A 16,036-nucleotide genomic window follows, 5' to 3' on the forward strand; every position below is an offset into this window, starting at 1 on the left:
CTCTCAGCTTAGGTACATTTCTGAATCTCATTCAGAATTAATTCTATATAGAAGCATAAGCCATGGCACTTAGTTTTTAGAACATAATCTGAATTAGGCTAAGGGTTTGTATATCAGAGGTACATATTAATCTAGGTAATAAAACATTATGTCTATAGAGTCATAATTTTTATGTCTATGTAGGTGTGTTTATATTTCCAGTACCATGTCCATAGCATTTGGTATGCAATGCCTCACTCTTGTACTGTTTGGATCTAATAGCCACATATTAAGGATACCATGTGCCTTTTCTTCCTTTGGTCTTCACTTGTCTCACTCAACATGATTCGCTCTAGATCCATCCACTTCCCTGCAAATACCATTATTTTATATTGTCTGTTGGCTATGTACAATTCCATTGTCTATATATACCACATTTTCTGTATCCATTCATCTGCAGTAGGGCATCTGGATTGCTTCCATCACCTGGCTATTGTGAATAGTGCAGGGATGAATATAGCTGAGCAGGTGTCCTTATCACATCTTGGGTTATGATGTTCAGTGTAGATGCCGAGAAGTGGTATGGTGAGATTGGAGGGAAGGTCAGTTTTCAGTTCTTTAAGAAACTTCCACACTGCTTTCCAGAGTGGCTGAACTTGTTTACAATACCACCAGCAGTGTAGTAGGGTTCCTTTTTCTCCACGACCCCGCCAGCAACTGTCATTGTCTGAGTTCAAAATCTTGGCCGTTCTTGTTGGGGTAAGGTGGTATCTTAGGGTTGTTTTTATTTGCATTTCCTTTATGACAATGGATGATGAACATTTTCTCATATGCTTTTCTGCCATTTTAACCTCTTCTTTTGATAAGACTCTCTTTAGTTCCCTTGCCCATTTAGTGAATGGTTTGTTGGGTTTGTGGTGAATTAGTTTCTTGAGTTCCCTGCAGATACTGTATATTAAGCATTTGTCAGATGTATTATTGGTAAATATCTTTTCCCAGTTTTTTGGCTATCTCTCTACTTTTGTGGCTATGCTTTTATCTGTGCAGAAACTTTTTATTTTTAGGTAGTCCCATTTATTGAGTCTCTCTCCATTCAGTTGTTACCATGGGATTCTCTGCAGGAATCTTTTGAGGTATGAAGAGATGATGAGCAGAGTACTGGTGACTCATACCTGTAATCCTATTTAGGAAATATCTCCAATTGAACAGAACAAAAGCAGGAAGTGGGATGTGTGGCTCAAGTTTTATAGTATAAGCCTTGATGCTGATTCTTAACATACTTCAGGAATGAGACTGTGATTCTTGGCAATATTCTCACTCATAGACTGTACAAATTTCTTTCCCTTTAGCTTACTTTTGTGCCTTTTGTTCATGCCCTGAGTGACAATAACAAGTTTCCTGCTCTCTATCAGATGTCCCCAAAGGACACCTCAATAGCTGCCGCCATGGTCTCCTTACTGCTTCACTTCAGCTGGAACTGGGTGGGAGTATTGGCTTCAGAAGATGACAATGGTTTGTGGATTCTTCCTGAACTGAAACAGCAGATGATCAAGAACAGAGTTTGTGTAGCCTATAAGGTACTGATCTCAAGCAAAGGCATGTTACCTGCAATCAAATTCATGGAAGTGTATAATCACATGAATAAATCTCCCGCAAATGTTCTCATCATATATGGTGATAATGAGTCACTAATAGATTTAATGATATGTATTGAGCAACTTTTGATAACAGGCAAAGTTTGTATCTTGAACTCACAGTGGGATTTAACCGCAAGGAAACATTTCATGCTAGGCTCATCTCATGTGCCTCTCATTTTTTCTCACCATCATGCAGATGTATCTGGATTCACAGATTTTGTCAAGGCAGCTAACCCTTCCAAATACCCAGAGGACTTTTTCCTTGTGAGGCTGTGGTTTCTCTCTTTTAATTGCTCTGATTCTGAGTCTGACTGTGTGACGTGGGAGAACTGTCCTGATGCCTCCTTGGATTGGTTGCCTGGACAAACTTTTGACATGACCATGTCTGCATACAGTTACAATATCTACAATATAGTGTATGCTGTGGCCCAGGCCCTCCATGAGATGCTTCTTCATCAAACAGAAGTTCAAACCATGGGAAATAGAAAAGGGACAGTCCCTTCCCCTGCACAGGTATTGTCTTCTATGTTGGAGAGCACACATCCTGCATAAATGCACTTCCTAGAGAGTTTCTTAGTGTATAAAAGTAAATATTTCTGATGTTTTTCCAATACACAGGAAATTATTTTTGTTTACATGTCTGTGAAGAACGCTAGGCATGAGTTCATATGCTGTAAAGCATAAACAGGCCAGTAACAAAAATAAAATATTTTCCATGTTTCTATAATTCATTTTTTGATGTTTTGTGTGGGTTTTTGTTTGTTTGTTGCTTGTCCTAGAGATTGAAGTAATGGGCTGGGTGTTGTCTCATGGTCTATTTGTACTCAAAGCTATCACTCTACTGGTTAAGCCACAACACTGTTTCCAGCTTTTTTGAGTAGTTTTATTAGAGACAGGAGTCTCATAGCCTTTTCTGCCTGGACCGTTTTCAAATGGTGAACCACAGATCTCAGGCTCCTGAGTAATTAGAATGATAAGCACGGGGCACAGAATCTTGGCTTGTGAATTCATTTCATTTCAAACATCTTCAACATGTTCATAACTGTTTTCAAAAATGTAAATTCAGGGTTCCCCTAAGTTCCTTCAGTAATAGTAAATGATGATCTGTTCAACACCATTACCTATATTTTTCATAAGTGGTCAAGTTTCATTGAACTCTCTATTAAAATTTTAGCAAGCTCTAAGCGAAGGCATTCATAAATTTCTTATATATTTTGGTTGGGGCAAACTGTATCTAAGCAACTGAGTATTGTCTCATTCCTTGCTGTTTATGTGATATCTTTCTTACTCTCCCCCTGCCCTCTCCCCCTCCATCTCCCCCTCCCTCTCCCCTACCCTCTCTCTCCTCTCCCATTCCCTCTCCTCTCTCTCTCTCTCTCTCTCTCTCTCTCTCTCTCTCTCTCTCTCTCTCTCTCTCTCTCTCTCCCTCTCACTTTCACTCTCTCCCTGTCTCCATCCACCCTATAACATTCTCTCTCTGTCTCTGTCTCTCTCTGTCCCTGTCTCTCTCTGTCTCTATCTCTCTGTCTCTCTCTGTCTCTCTCTCTGTCTCTCTCTCTCATCCTAGAGCTTGAACTCAAGGCCTTAGCACTGTCCCTGAGCTTTCTCAAGGCTGCCATGCTACCACTTGAGCCACAGCACCACTTCCGGCTTTTTCTGTGTATGTGTTTCTGAGGAATGGAACCCAGGGCTTCTTGCATGCTGAGTGGGCTCTCTACCACTAGCTCTCTCCAAGCCTCAATATTGGTTTCACTTTTTAAAAGCCTCTGCGCCTTTTTTGAAATACCAGTGTGCAGAAAAATAATTTTTATTTTTCCATAGAATTTTTGGGGGGAGCCAGCCACTGGTGGCTCACCCCTGTAATCTTGGCTACTTAGGATGCTGAGATCTGAGGATCATGGTTCAAAGCCAGCCTGGGCGTGAATGTCTGTGAGAATATCTCCAAAGAAACTCCAGGAAACCGGAAGTGATGCTGTGGCTCAAGTGATAGAGCACTAGGCTTGAGCTTAAAAAGCTCAGGGACTGGTACCCAGGTCCAGAGTTCAAGCACCAATGCTGAGTGAAAAAAAAGAGAGATTTTTTTCTAGGAGAGTTCATTAAGTGGCTGTGCTATTCTTGGATTCTGAATTCAGAAAGAATATAAAGGCAATCAGGACCTATTCATAGATCAGGTTTTCTGCCTTAACTCTAGGATGTACTTCACCATAATTTGATGGATTTCATTTAGCTTCACCCTTTTCTGAAGACCATCCAATTTTACAATCCTGCTGGAGATCTAGTGATTTTGGATGCGAAAAGGAAACTGGAGCCAGAATATGACATTCTGAACATTTGGAATTTTCCAGAAGGTCTTGAACATCAGGTGAAAGTAGAAATGTTTTCTCCATATGCTCTCCATGGCAATCAACTATTGTTATCTGAAGACATGATTGAATGGGCCATAGGAACTGCAGAGGTGGGTTACATCTAATCACAGTGATTGTAAAGACATGTACATAAGAAAAGAATCACGCTTAAAATGTATACCTGGCTGAGTGCCAGAAAACTTTCTTCGGTAATCCTAGCTATTCAAATAGCAAAGATTGATTAACACCAATTAAAATGAGCCCAAACAGGCAGGTCTGTGAGACTCTTATCTCCAATGAATCACCAAAAATCTGGAAATGAAGCTTTGACTCAAGTAGTAGAGTGCTGAACCTGAGCAAAAATGCTCAAGACCTGCGCCTAGATCTTGAGTTCAAGCCCCGGGATCAGAATTTAAAAAAATTAAACATGTCACTAAATATTGATTTAGAATATTACCATTACAATAGAAAAACAAATGTCTTTCTTAGTAGATTTCTAACACTGTGATAAAGTCCCTGGTGAATGAGTTTGTTGGGTTGAAAGGTTTATTTTGCTCCCTTCTGGAGAGTTTTCAATCATTACTTGACCTGCTACTTAGGCATCTCTGGTGAGAGGAATCATTGAAGAAGCCTTTCAGAAGACTGGTCACTGGAAACAAGACAAGGATATGATGAACCTGCGGTTCACATAGCCTGATTCAAGATAGAACATCCACCATCCTCTTCTCCATTTTACATAGAAGTAGGAGACAATGTATAATGACATATATTCCAGGAAGTTACATAGGACCATACACTGAGACTGACTTAACTTTCTCACCATTAGTTTCTACCTTTATAAGTTCCATACTTTTCAATAGTTCAACAGATTACAAATCAAGACTGCACCACATAAGCCTGTGGCAGTCTATTACAGTGTTGAATTAATTGACTGCGTTCACCTGCAGAAAACACCATGCTTATACAAAGATAAATGGAAAGCCCACAGAGTGGGAGAAGATCTTCTCTAGCCAGACAATAGACAAAGGCCTCATATCTAAAATATATATACAGCTCAAAAACTGAAATCTCTCAAAAATAAATCCTCATCGAAACAATCATCACATTAAAAGGTGGGCTAAAGACTTAAAGAAAGGGCTGGGAGTTTAGCCTAGTGGTAGAGTGCTTGCCTAGCATGCATGAAGACTCAGGTTCAATTCCTCCATACCACAAACATAGAAAAAGCCAGAAGTGGTGTTTTAGCTCAAGTGGAAGAGTGCTAGCCTTGAAAAAGCCCAATGACAGAGCTCAAGCCTGAGTTCAAACCCCAGGATGGGCATTAAAAAAAGACTTAAAGAGAGACTTCTCTGAAGAAGAAATAAAAATGGCCTATGGACACATGAAAAAATGCTCGACATCTGTGGCCATAAAGGAAATGCAAATGAAAACAACTTTGAGATTCCACCTCACACCAGTTAGAATGGCTATTATCAAGAACTCTAATAACAACTGCACTGTTGGTGGGAGTGTAAACTCTTTCAGCAACTCTGGAAAGCAGTATGGTTATTCCTGCAAAGACCAAACAAAGAACTCCCTTATGACCCAGCAATCCCACTCCTGGGCATTTAATTAAATGTCCAGAAACAAGGATACTGAAGCTATCAGCATCATTTACTATAGTTAAGATATGGAACCAACCCAGATGCCCCGCGGTAGATGAACGGATCAAGAAAATGTGGTATTTATACACAGTAGAATTCTATGCTGCCATCCAAAAGAATGACATCAGCCCATTTGTAAGGAAATGGAGAGATTTGGAAAAAAATATATTACGTGAAGTAAGCCAGACCCAAAGAAACATAGGCTCATGGTTTCCTTCATCTTTTATAATTAGTACACATCTAGGATTCTCCTGCATTTTCCTGGTAGAGGATCACAATAGCTCAAAAGCTATATGCATATGACTGTGTAGGATGAGGCCAAGCAAAATCAACTCCAGGATATGGAGACAAAAGTTTTATTTTTGTGATTGTTGTTTTTAATATACCATGTGAAATTATTTATTTTCTCTCTTGCCTTTCCCCCCTTATGGTTGATCCCCTGTTGTTAGTGTACCTGATTCTGGTACCTATATTTGGTACCTGTGAATTGTATATGGATTTATTTGTTTATTTGAAATAAGGAAGGGAAAGGGAATAGCAGATAATGAGACAAAGGACAAAGGGTAATCAGTGTAACAGTGATATCCACAAGACAATATGTTGGTAATGAACTTTGCAGCTTGGGAGGGATTGGGGAGAGGGAAAGTGGCCGAAAACATGGGAAGGGTTAAAAATGTTTGAGAAATAATGTACTCACTACCCAATGAATGTAACTATAACCCCTTTAAACATCACCCTGACCATAAAATAAAATTTGACAAGAAGAAATGCCATGCTTAATAATCTGAGTTTTTAAACAATGGGCTTTTTGTGTTCTGTATAATTCTGAAGAGTTATTGATACATCTGTGATTTTCCTCAGACTCCTCACTCTGTCTGCACTGAGATTTGTGCTCCTGGATTCAGGAGATATCCTGAATCCTGCCTGTTGCTTTGATTTTACCCCGTGTCCTGAGAATCAGATTGCTAATGGGACAGGTAAGTCCATATCTTATGACGTAAAGTCAATGCAAAAGTTGTAGGTTAGGATTACAGAGACTGTTGGGGCAGTATTGCTAGGAAAGTATGACAGAGAATGACTTTGAATTACCTATTTAGTAATATTTTCTAGTGTATTGCAGGCAACGTTATCTCCAGGAAGGCCTCTTATCCATAATCATTAGGACAAGTGTAAGATCTCACATGAAAATAAATGTAAGTATTATTAAGGACAGTGTTCTTCTTGAAACTTACATTTTGTCCACACAGAAAACATGGATTTTGCCTACCTTTATTTTTCAGTGCAGAGTACTGTTCTTGGCACAGGCAAGTGCTCAGTAAGGTGAAATCTTTCAAGAAGTAAGCATAACTATAGAGTATCCGAAAATGGTTTATCTCTTCCTACTGCTTCACAGATGGTTAGCTGGACAACCATAATGAGACGAATTTAAGAAGATACCCCAGGGATAAAATCAATGTTCTATACAGACATGTAGGAAGCTTTAAGCTATACAATTACAATTTCCATAGCATTGTAGGACTGTATAGAGTTCTGTTAATAAGAGTAAGGAAATCAGTAGAAAATTGATGTTAGGTATTACAATACCCCAACTGTCACAATAATAATACATGTGACAATCACTGAAGGAAAAAATTGACTATGAAAACTTGATAAAGAAGAAGAGAGAAATGGGAGGGTGTTATGCTTTAGAAAAGAAACAAAAATATATATGCGTATTTGATTGTTTGAAATCGGATAGGGAAGGGAGGAAAACAAGATGAGGGGTGGAGATGGGGGGAGGAAATGGGGACCAAGACACAAGAAAGGGTATCAGTGTATGTGAAGTAATTCACCTTCTATGTGGTGAATATAATGTAACGCTTCTATTAATTACAATAAAAATATATGAAAAAAGGAACGAAATGAAAAGAACTTTTACTGTAAATGCTGACGTTAAGACTTCATCTAAGTAAAAAATGTTTGAAATTTTTTGAAGAGAAACAATTCAGAACAAAATACTAATACTAGCTTACTCTTTCCCACAGACATGGAGCAGTGTGTGAGGTGTGCAGATCACCAGTATGCCAACACACAGAGAGACGAGTGCCTCCTGAGAGCACAAAGTTTCCTGGCTTTTGGAGATCCCTTGGGCATGGCTCTGGCCTGCATGGCTCTTTGCTGCTCTATGCTCACTGCTGCTGTGCTTGGATTATTTGTGAAACACCAAGACACTGCCATTGTCAAGGCCAATAACCGGGCTCTCAGCTACATCCTACTCATCTCCCTCATCTTGTGTTTCCTCTGTGCCTTGCTCTTTATTGGCTGTCCCAACACAGCCACCTGCATCCTGCAGCAGATCACATTTGGAGTTGTGTTCACGGTGGCTGTCTCCACAGTGTTGGCAAAACGGTGACTGTGGTCCTGCCCTTCAAGGCCACTTGTCCAGGGAGGAGGATGAGGGGGCTGCTGATGTCTGGGGCTCCTAAGCTCCTCATCCCCATCTGCACCCTCATCCAGGTGAGTCTGTGTGGCCTCTGGCTGGGAAGCTCTCCTTCCTTTGTGGACACAGATGCACACTCTGAACATGGCTACATCATCATCCTGTGCAACAAGGGCTCCCTCACTGCCTTCTACTGTGTCCTGGGCTCCCTGGGCTCCCTGGCCCTGGCCAGCTTTATGGTGGCTTTTCTGGCCAGGAACCTGCCTGACACCTTCAGTGAGGCCAAGTTCCTGACCTTCAGAGTGCTGGTGTTTCTTTCCTGATTATTGCCTCATTCCTCTCACTGTTGGCGTAAGGGAAGGCAGTTGATTTTTGAGGGTTGATTTTATAGCCTGCTACACTTCCAAAGTTTTGAATCAGCTCAAGGAGTTTTGGAGTAGAGTCTATAGGATTCTTTAAATACAGAATCATGTCATCTGCAAAGAGGGATAGTTTGACTTCCTCTTTCCCTACTTGGATCCCATTTATGCTTGCTTCTTGCCTTATTACACTGTCTAGGAATTCTAGTACTATGTTAAAGAGTAGTGGAGAGAGTGGGCATCCTTGTCTCATTCCTGATTTTAGCGGGAATGGCTTTAGAATTTCACCATTAAGTGTAATACTAGCCGTGGGTTTCTCATACACAGTCTTTATTATATTGAGGAATGTTCCATGGATTCCTAGTTTCTCCAGAGCTTTTAACATAAAGGGGTGTTCGATCTTGTCAAATGCCTTTTCTGCATCTGTTGAGACAATCATGTGATTATTGTCCTTGCTCCTGTTGATGTGTTGAATTATATTAATTGATTTGCGTATGTTGAACCAGCTTTGCCTCCCTGTGATGAATCCAGTTTGATCATAGTGTATAATTTTTTTCATGAGTTGTTGTAGACGTTGGCCAGTATTTTGTTGAGAAGTTTTGCATCAATGTTCATCAATGAAATAGGTCTATAGTTCTCTTTCTTTGATGAATCTCTGTGTGGTTTGGGGATGAGGGTTATACAGGCTTCATAGAATGAGTTTGGTAAAGAACCTTCATTTTCAATTCCGTTGAAGAGCTTGAGGAGTATTGGTGTGAGCTCTGCTTTGAAGACCTTATAGAATTCAGCTGTGAATCCATCTGGCCGCAGCTTTTCGTGTCTTGGAGCCAGCTGAGAGAGGTGGGGGAGGGGTCCTCGCTTTCTGAATTTTTTGATAAATTTGGATGTGAGCTTTAAGTGGATTTCTTTTCCAGTTTAAGTCCTTCTGCGTTGCTTTTTGAGTTTGTTGTTCTGGATTTCTTAAGATAATTGGCTCGTGGGACTCCCTGGTTCTCTCTTTTTGTGAGAGAGACCTAGGTAGCGTCCCTATTGTGTTGGCGCCATCTTCCTTCTGCAGTGAACATTTTTATGCTAGTGGCTTTAGTATGACAATTTTTATGGACTATTGGGTAAATGCCAAGGAGTAGGATTGCTGGGTCATACGGGAGCTCTATGTTTAGTCTTTTGAGGAATCGCCTTACTGCTTTCCATAGTGGTTGACGAGTTTACAATCCCATGAACAACAATCCCTCCAGGTTACTGACCAATTTTTTTATGAGTACATTTCTTTTTTAATAGTGTTGACCTCTTCCCTCCTTACACATTCATTCTTTTTTCCATATATTTTTATTGTAATTAATAGAAGGGTTACATTACATTCGCCAGATGGAAGGTGCATTACTTCACATACATTGATACCCTTTCTCATGTCTTGGTCCCCATTTCCCTTCGAGCCACTCCCATCCTCATCTTGTTTTTCCCCCTTTCCTATCCAATTTCAAATAACCAAATACAAATATATGCAATATATCATATAACAAAGTGAGATACTGTAACAATATGAGATAACCAAGGGACAGTAAAAGAGATGAGAGATATCATAGTACATTTAGGACAACAATCACTCATTATATGGCTTTTGTTTCTATATCCTAGAGGTCATACTATATGGCCTTATGTATCTAGGTTTTGCTCTATTGCAAATCTCTGCTAGAAGAGTCCAAGGTTTCTACTGATTATGACAAATGAGAGAAACCATTGAGCCTATGTTCCTTTGAGTCTGGCTTACTTCACTTAATATGATTTTTTCTATGTCTTTCCATTTCCTTACAAATGGGGAGATGTCATTCTTTCTGACAGGAGCATAGAATTCCATTGTGTATAAATACCACATCTTGTTGATCCACTCATCAACTGAGGGACATCTGGGTTGGTTCCATATCTTTGCTATGGGAAATAGTGCTGCACTGAACATCGTTGTGCTAGTGGATGTAGTATGTCCTCGTTTTTGGACAAATGGGTAAATGCCAAGTAGTGGAATTCCTGGGTCATAGGGGAGCTCTATGTTTAGTGTTTTGAGGAACTGCCATACTGCTTTCCATAGTGGTTGAAGGAGTTGGCACTCCCACCAGCAATGTAGTAGTGAGCCCTCCTGGCCACATCCCCAGGAGCCGTTGTTATTAGTTTTCTTGATCCTGGCCATTCTAACTGGAGTGAGGTGGAATCTTAAGAGTTGTTTTGATTTGCATTTCTTTCATGACCTTACTGGCCAATTTTTACAGGAGATAGACACATATCTAAAATACTGTGCAGACATTTATTTATTTATTTATTTATTTATTTATTTATTTAGTCATGAGGCGTGAACTCTGGCCTGGGTGCTGTCCCTGAGCTCTTCAGCTCAAGGCTACCACCCTACTCTTGAACCACATCCCCTCTTCCTGTTTTCTAGTGATTAATTGGAGGTAAGAATCTCTTGGCTTTGTATTTCCTGGGCTGGCTTTGAACCGTGATGCTCAGATCTCAGCCTCCTGAGTAGCTAGGATTACAGGCATAAGCCACCGGGCCCGGCCCACATAGACATTTAAAGAAAAATAATTGGGGAGTGACAGTAAGAACAATGTGTCTCTTAAGCTGTCACTTTGTTTAACTCCTCAGCAATTACATCTCTCTACACACTACATCCCAAGTGTAGTGAAGGAATCATGTATGCGTATGTGAGACCATTGATGTTGATAAAGAGGTAGGAGAGGAAGGGACTGGAAGGTTACAGAAAGAAGAAAGATGAGAAAGAGGGAAAAGAAATGGATAAAAATCACCCTAGGAAATGGCAGCTGAAATTTGTCTCCTCATCTTTTTTTTCTTTCTTTTATGGCAAGTGATCAAAGAAAAGTAAATGAAGAGAGTAAATGCAAAGCCAATTTTGTTGCTGTTCCAATGTTCCAATGTGCTAAGACATATAAAATTAAACAATGTACTTGGGTCTGGAAGTGAAGATATTCATTGTGTTTTAGCCAATAAAATTAACTATGATTGAGAAAACTCCTTTATTTCACATGTTAACCTGAAAAAAAATCAAAGAAAGATATTGGGGTTGTAATTCAAGCTTATTGAAAATGTCTTCTAGGAGACTAGGAACCATCGCCTTGAGTGAATGAACCTCAGCTGAAATTATAGCTTTACCCATAGACACACAACCACTCTGTACTGTCCCTACATTACAATGACTTTATTAAAGCATTTTTCTTTAAAAAAATAAGGAAAAATATCTTTCTCATGTTAGAAAATTTAAATATTTAATTTTAAAGAGTAAGACATCCTCTAGTAAATGCCTTTGTTTTTGGTGTGTGCCTTGTAAAATAAAACAAATCACCTGTGAAGGGAAAGGCACTGGTTCTTCTCTATTTCTCATTGTTTGAACTTCTGTTTGATGAAGAAGCATCTCATAGAGAGCCTGGGCCACCTCATACAGTATTGGAGATGTTATAACTGTCTGTACACATATCATGTCAAATGTGTGCCCAGACAGCAAATCCAAGGAGGCGTCATGAGGACAATTGTCCCATGTCACACAGTCAGATTCAGAATCTGAGCAATAAAGAGAAACAACAGCCTTGCAGAAAAAATGTCCTCGGTATATTTGGAAGGGTTAGCTGCCTTGACAAAAATCTGTGAATCCAGAAACAGCTGCATGATGGCGTGAAAAAATAAAAGGTACCTAGGATGAGGCTAGCATGAAAAATTTCTTTCTCATGGATAAATCCCACTGTGAGTTCATAATACAAACCTTGCTTTACCTAAAATTTGCTCCATACACACTATTGAATCTAGTTGTAAATCATTATCATGATTTATAATGAGGACATTTGCTAAAGGTTTATTTATTTGATTATAAACTGCCATTCATTTGCGTATATGTGACAAGACTTGTCTTGAGATCACTAGCCCATATGCTACCCAAACTCTGTTCTTGTTTCTTCTTTCAGCTCAGGAAAACATTCTCATCTTGTGAGGTCAACAGCCCTACCCCATTTCATCCAGCTGAAGTGAAGCAGTAAGGAGACCATGGCAGGGGCTATTGCTGTGTCCGTTGTTGCCAGTTAATAGAGAGCTGGAAATGTGTTATGATCACTCAGGGCCTGATCTAAAGGTCTGAAGGTTAGCTAAAAATAGAGACAGACATTGGATACTCCATGAGTAAGAAGATTGCCATCCATCACAATCTCAGTCTTGCATTCTATTAATAACCAGTTGAAGTGACTGCAGGTAATATTTGGTTTTAGGTTATGAAAAAATTGCATTTATTTTTCTACAGTTATACAACATCTCAATTTATTTGTAAAATTCCTCTTGGTCTTTTTCACTATTTCCATCACTTGTCTCTATTAACAAACCCATTATCTGAGTTTCCTAATTCTATTTTCACCTTTGTACATTGAATTTTATGCTGTTTTTCCCCACACATCCATTCAGTGTTCCTTTACATTTTCCCTCTAACATCTACTCTTCCCACATGTGTTTCAGCTTTGTGGGGTTCATTGTTTTATAGTGATAGTAGATCAATAAATTTACACCTTGGAACACCAACCCTATATATACCATACGTTAGTCAAAGTGAGTGTGTAAATGGCTGTGCATTGATTCATTATTGATTTCATATTACATGTTCCGATTTTATATCTAACTTTCATATGTGAGGGACCTATTTCTCCTTTTTCTTCAGAAATCTGACTTTATAGAAAAGTAAAGAGGAAGGATAGGGTTCCTGAAAAAAATCATGACTTTCTACTTATGATTCTAGAATCAAAATAAGTTAAAAAGAATTGATGAATGGGGCTACATCATACTTAAATTTTTCTGCACTGTCAAGGGCATAGGTGACACAGAATGGGCATAGGTGACATAGAATGAACACAGAATGGGAGATTTTCACTGGCTCTACATCAGATGAAAGACTGATGTATACAACTTTCCAACTTGGGGGTAGAACTGGGGCTGGAAATACAAAATAGCTGTGGTTATAGCCAATTGAAATCTTCAGTCCAGTGAAAGAAATGGTGGGAAAGAAAAAAGAATCATTAAAAATCTTGCTAGCAATTCATCTCACAGAGTCTGAATAGAATAGTGAACAAAACTCTGAAACCTAAATACCAGTAGGAGGAAATCCAATAAAAAAACATACTTTTATTAAAAGATTTCATTAACCCTTATTTTTTACAACATATTTCAAATGTTAGGTTTAACGAACAAGTATTCAAGAGTGGAATTTCTGTATGCAATCACTGGCACACAAATATAAGAACTAATAAAAATTAATCTCCAAAGTAACAACCATCCCATTAAAAAATGGGCCAAAGACTTAAAGAGAGTCTTCTCTGAAGAAGAAACAAAAATGGCCTACAGACACATGAAGAAATGCTCAACGTCTCTGGTCATAAAAGAAATGCAACTCAAAACAACTCTAAGATTCCACCTCACTCCAGTTAGAATGGCCAAGATCAGGAAAACGAATAATAACAGATGCTGGAGGGGATGTGGCCAGGAGGGATCACTACTACACTGTTGGTGGGAGTGCAAACACGTTCAACCACTATGGAAAGCAGTATGGCAGTGCCTTAAAAGGCTAAACATAGAACTCCCCTACGACCCAGCAATTTCACTACTTGGCATTTACCCAACCATCCAGAAACAAGGGCATACGAAATCCACTAGCACAACAATGTTCATTGCAGCACTATTCATCATAGTAAAGATATGGAACCAACCTAGATGCCCCTCAATTGATGAGTGGATCAACAAGTTGTGGTATTTGTACACAATGGAATTCTATGCTACTGTCAGAAAGAATGACATCTCCTCATTTGTTAGGAAATGGAAAGACTTAGAAAAAAATCATATTAAGCGAAGTAAGCCAGACTCAAAGGAACTTAGGCTCAATGGTTTCCCTCATTTGTCATAATCAGTAGAAACCTTGGACACTACTAGCAGAGATTTGCAATAGAGCAAAACTTTGATACATAAGGCCATTTAGTATGAAGCTAAGTGAAAGGACCACCAGGATATTGAAACAAAAGCCATATAAGGAATGATTGTTGTCCTTAATGTACTATGTTGTCTCTCATCTCGTTTGCTTTCCCTTGGTTATCTAATATTGTTATAGTATCTCACTTTGTTATCTGATATATTGAATTTATTTGTATTTGGTTATTTGAAATTTGATAGGGAAGGGGGGAAAACCAAGACGGGTGGGGGGTGTGGAGGAAAAGGTAATGGGTCCCAAGACATGTGAAAGGGTATCAGTGTATGTGAATTAATGCAACTTCTATCTGGCAAATATCATGTAACCCTTTTACTAATTACAATAAAAAAAGAACTGAAAATAGACCTTCCCTATGATCCCGCCATACCACTTCTGGACATCTATCCTGAATAGCATGACCCAGGATATTATAAAGACACCTGCTCAGCTATGTTCATCTCTGCACTATTCACAATAGCCAGGCGATGGAAACAATCCAGATGCCCTACTGCAGATGAATGGATACAGAAAATGTGGTATATATAGACAATGGAATTCTACATAGCCAACAGACAATATAAAATAATGGTATTTGCAGGGAAGTGGATGAATCTAGAGCGAATCATGCTGAGTGATACAAGTCAAGACCTAAGGCACAAAAGGCACATGGTATCCTTAATATGCGGTTATTAAATCCAAAGTGTACAAGAGAGAGGACTCAATAAGTGCATACCCAAAGCAATGGACACGGTAATGCAAATAAAAACATAACTACATAGACTAAAAACCCATGACTCTATAATCATAATGTTTTATTTCATAAACTGATATGTTTCTATGACATACAAACCGTTAGCCTAATTTTGATTAAGTTCTAAAGACTAAGTCCCAGAGAATGTAATTAGAGATTTCCTCCTTGAACAATTGTTTGTTAAACTTGTCATTTAAAATATGATGTAAACATAAGCCATATAATTAATGATTGTTGTTCTTAAGGTACTATGTTATCTCTCATCACTTCTACTGTCCCTTGGTTATCTCATATTGTTACACTATCTCACTTTGTTATCTGATATATAGGATATAATTGTATTTGGTTATCTGAAATTGGATAGGGAACGGGTGAAAACAAGATGAGGAGTGGGGCAGGGGGGAAGGGAAATGGGGACCATGACATGTGAAAGGTTATTAATGTATGGGAATCAAGGCACCATTTATCTGGCAAATATCATGTAACCCTTCTATTAATTACAATAAAAATATATTGAAAAAATATAGTCGCAAAGTAGAGAGATAGCCAACCAAGTAGGAAAAGATATTTACCAATAATACAATTGACAAATGCTTAATATCCAGTATCTACAGGGAACTCAAGAAATTAATCCTCCCCTCCAAGCCCAACAAAACATTCACCAAATGAGCAAGGGAAGTAAAGAGAGACTTATGAAAAGAAGAGATTAAAATGGCAGAAAAGCATATGATAAAACGTTAATCATCTATGGTCATAAAGGAAATGCAAATAAAAAAAACCCTAAGATACCACCTTACCATAACAAGAATGGCCAAGATTTTGTACCCAGACAATGACAGTTGCTGGCAGGGTTGTGGAGAAAAAGGAACCCTAGTACACTGCTGGTGGGATTGTAAACTAGTTGAGCC

General features: G+C 38.9%; 1 pseudogene; it reads left to right on the forward strand.

The window, feature by feature from the left end:
* LOC150068181 (vomeronasal type-2 receptor 116-like) overlaps positions 1 to 7,993 on the forward strand; it is a 32,298-nt pseudogene extending 24,305 nt beyond the window's left edge.
* The last annotated feature ends 8,043 nt before the right edge of the window (positions 7,994 to 16,036 follow it).

This window comes from Megascapheus bottae, chromosome 1 (genome assembly GCF_031878675.1).
Source record: "Megascapheus bottae isolate mThoBot1 chromosome 1, mThoBot2.hap1, whole genome shotgun sequence".
NCBI lineage: Eukaryota > Metazoa > Chordata > Mammalia > Rodentia > Geomyidae > Megascapheus > Megascapheus bottae.